At 40.2% G+C, this 4,012-nt stretch overlaps 1 pseudogene; it reads right to left on the bottom strand.

The window, feature by feature from the left end:
* Window positions 1–235: 235 nt before the first annotated feature.
* LOC114081737 (small ribosomal subunit protein uS5 pseudogene) lies at window positions 236–1,117 on the bottom strand (annotated as a pseudogene).
* Window positions 1,118–4,012: the final 2,895 nt, after the last annotated feature.

The raw sequence follows: 4,012 nt of genomic DNA, 5'->3' as shown, positions 1-4,012 counted from the left end.
ATAAAGGTGTTGTGTTCATCTACAACTAAAAAGCAAATATTAAAAACAAAAGAATAAGTTAGAAAATTTTAAAAATAAAATAACAAAAGAGAAGCACTTCTATAATGGCAGAGTAAGAACTTCTGAAAACTTACTCTTCCATAATGCAACAAGAACACTGGAAAAAAACCGTCAAAATAGACTTTTTTGGGAGGGTTGGTTTCATTCACTTTATTATTATTTTTATATAAAAGCCCTATGTCGTCGCCACAGCTGGAGCCTGGGTCCTCTGTACAGAGACTGTGCTATGGGTTTTCACAAGATGGTCAGTGAATAAGGAGACTTGGTGAACACAGTCTCTTTCCAGAGATCAGGGGTCAAATAGCTGTATGTCTTGGAGATGGCATCAAAGGTGGCCTTGGCAAAATTGCCCAAGGTGGCAGTGCAGCCCCTGGCAGAAGTGTAGCAGTCATCAATACCAGCCGTCATCAGTAGCTTCTTGGGTACAGGAGTTGAGACAATGCCAGTACCTCTGGGGGCAGGGATGAGTCATGCCAGCACAGAACCACAACGTCCTGTCACCTTGCAAGGGACAGTGTGAGGCTTGCCAATCTTGTTCCCCCAATAGCCTCTCCGCACAGGAAAGATGGAGAGCTTGGCCAGGATGATGGCCCCTCGGATAGCAGTTGCTACCTCCTTGGAGCATTTTACTCCCAGTCCAACATGACCATTGTAGTCCCCAATAGCTACAAATGCCTTGAATCTGGTCCGCTGGCCAGCACGAGTCTGTTTCTGAACAGGCATGATCTTCAAAACCTCATCCTTGAGTGATGTCCCCAAGAAAAAGTCAATGATCTCAGACTCCTTGATGGGCTCTTGATAGCTCTCCTCCAGGGACTTGATCTTCATGTCCTTGACCAGGCGGCCCAGCTTGGTGACCGGGATCCACTCCTTGTCTTCGGCCTTGCCTCCACGAGCCCCGCGGCCACGGCTCCGGCCGGGTCCACGGCCTCGGCCGCGGCCTCGGCCGCGGCCTCGGAGAATGCTGCCGAAGCCTCCGCGGAAGCCGCCGCGGCCACCCATTCCGGGGACCCCGGGGACCTCGGGGACCTCCCGCTGCACCGGCGTCATCCGCCATTTGGTGTTTGGAGAAGAAGAAGCCAAAATAGACTTTTTTAAGAACTCTGAAAATGAACAAAGGCTTTCAACAATCCAAGGAGCATTTCTTCAAGAAAAAATAATGGCTGAATCTTGACAAGGATCAAGAGCTCGGTGGCATTTTAACTTGATCTATTCCCATTCTTTTCTCCCTAGCTCCCCAATTACCTTGAAAACTAACAGCCTTGTAATCATACTTGCTATGAAAACCAGCACCCGAGTAGACCCTAGTAATAATAATGTCTTCTAGAGAGGTTGGAACAAATTTGGGTTTCCCAAAAGCCCCATTCCTAGAGAACTGTCACTATTTGATCAGACAACTCCCTGGAAAACTCCTTTCTCAGAGTTGGAGGACTCACATTTCCCAATTTTAAAACTTATTATGGTGGGAACTTGTAGTCCCAGCTACTCAGAAGGCTGAGGCAGGAGAATCACTTGAGGCCAGCCTGGGCAACCTAGTGAACCTCTGTCTCAAAAAAAAAAAAACAAAGATATGTTCATCTAGCATAATGATGAACATATAGACTGGTGAAATAGAACTACAAGTCCAAAATAAATCCTCATATTATGTTAATTGATTTTTTTTTACAAAGATGCCAACACAATTCAGTGAGGAAAGAATTATTTTTACAACAAATGATGATGGAACAACCAGACGTTCATATACAAAAAAATAAACAAATAAATAAACTTGAATTCCTACCTCACTCCATTTATAAAAATTAACTCAAAATGGATTTTAAAGTGGGTAGATGATTTCAGTAGATCCTTCTCAAAGATGATATTCAAGTCACTCATCAGGACATAAAAAGATACACAGCATCATTAGTCATTAGAATGATTAGAATAATTAGTCATTAGAATAATTGTACATATTTATTAGGTACAGTATGATAATTTATTACATGTATATAGTATATAATGCTCAACTCAAAATATTTAAAAATAACACACGGTAGCATATTCCTCTTATCTAGCTGTCTTTGTACCTGTTAGACAATCTCCCCCCATCCCTCCTTTTCTCTACCCTTGAATAGTGCTAATTTTGTCATTCAGTGGCTACCAAACAGGAAATCAATGGTGCCAACAAATATTGGTACAACCACCAATTTCTTCCCCCCTTGTTTTCTCCCTACCTTTGTTAATTAGTCATAGACTTGCCAGCTGTAAGTAAAATTGCTAGTTAATAGTTTTGCAGCATCTTAGCTAAAGACACCAACTTTTCCCTTTAAAACACCACTAATCAAACAAAATGAAAAAGAACTGTTTTGTGCCATGTACTTCTTTTATATGCTTTAAGCGTTTGTCTTTTCAGAAATCAAGGGGCTTTCTTTTTTTAACTTTTTTTTTTTTTTTTTTTTTTTTGGTATCAGTGATCAAGCCCAGAGCCTTACAGATTAATCATGTACTTTACCACTGACCTCCACCCTAGCCTCTGTATTACTTTTTTGTTTTTGTTGTTCTAATCAGATATACATGACAGCAGAATGCTCTTCAATTCACTGAAATGGAGCACAATTTTTCACATCTCTGGTTGTACACAAAGTAAGGTCACACCATTTTTGCAATTATACATGCACCTAGGGTAACGATGATCATCTCATTCCACCATCTTTTCTTTTTTTTTTAATATTTCTTACATACATCACAATAGAGGAGTGCTTTACATTCATAATTTTTTGCATTGCAATTCTCAATACACTTTTATACCACAATTTATCAAATCTCTGCTTGTATATAAGATATGTTGACACCAAATTCCATCATCTTTTCGAAGGGCTTTCTTTTTAGAAGTTAGTGAATGAACTCTAAAGCAGTTTTACAATTTCCATGTCCTTCCTTGCATTTCTTTGTCAAATGCATAAACACACAGAGCAATGTATCTGTACAGAGCTGTAGATACCCAGAATCCTGAAAATGTGAATGTACTGTTCTCACTCTCCTCTTCCCATACCTACTTCTCATTCCTCAATTCCCAATGACATAGACACTTACTTTGACAACTTAGGAAAATCCAAGTAGAAACAAAAATTTATTTGAAGAGATTCATGTCAACATTATCACAGGGTACATGTTGCTTTCAATTATTAGTCCAAATCTGTCATTCTTCTATAATAGAAATATCCACCAAAATATCCACCATCTTGTAATAACTTCACAAAAGGTGGAGAATATTCAGTTCCTGACTTTGGTCTGGACAATGTGAGAATGCACAGAGGCTGGAAATATGCTTGTGTGGCTGGGCTGTGATTTTGTGTTCTGGTAAACCACCATAAGAAGAATATATTCCAAGTAGCTGCTTCCCAGAATACAACGTATGGAGCTGACCTGAATTTAATCTGCATTCCAGAGGCTGGGACAGAATGCTACCCAGGTAAGTTACAGATCATTAGCTTATATAGAATATTTAGATTGTTTTTTAAGTCACTGAATTTGGGGATGCTTTTTATATAGCATTATTGTGGTGATAACTCATCAGTATAAGTACGAACCCCACCCCCCACAGCACTTCTGCTACAAGAAAAGCAGAGGATCCAACCCTTTCAAGAAGAACTCACAGCAAAGGAGAGGGTCCAATAAAGTGGTTTGTGGTCTAACTCAGCCTCCTCCCTCATCTGGTGGGATCTCTCTGAAGTATGTCTAGAGATGAAACCAGTGGAGGTGACCCAACATGACCTCATCACACAGAGTTAAATGCCAACTCCATAACATTTCGGGTAAACATCAGAACCTTTGTTAAAAGACCCCAAAACCCCAGGATATCTTCTCATTTGGACAATGATTAATTAACTTCTCTCCTTTTTTGACAAAAGAAAAGGCACATTGCCCAAATCTCTGAAGACTAAACAGTGTTTGTAAAGCTATGTCTGACTGG

Source organism: Marmota flaviventris, chromosome 1 (assembly GCF_047511675.1).
Source record: "Marmota flaviventris isolate mMarFla1 chromosome 1, mMarFla1.hap1, whole genome shotgun sequence".
In the NCBI taxonomy this organism is placed as follows: domain Eukaryota; kingdom Metazoa; phylum Chordata; class Mammalia; order Rodentia; family Sciuridae; genus Marmota; species Marmota flaviventris.
Note: the sequence above shows the minus strand (reverse complement) of the source record. Positions and strands in the feature narration are given on the sequence as shown.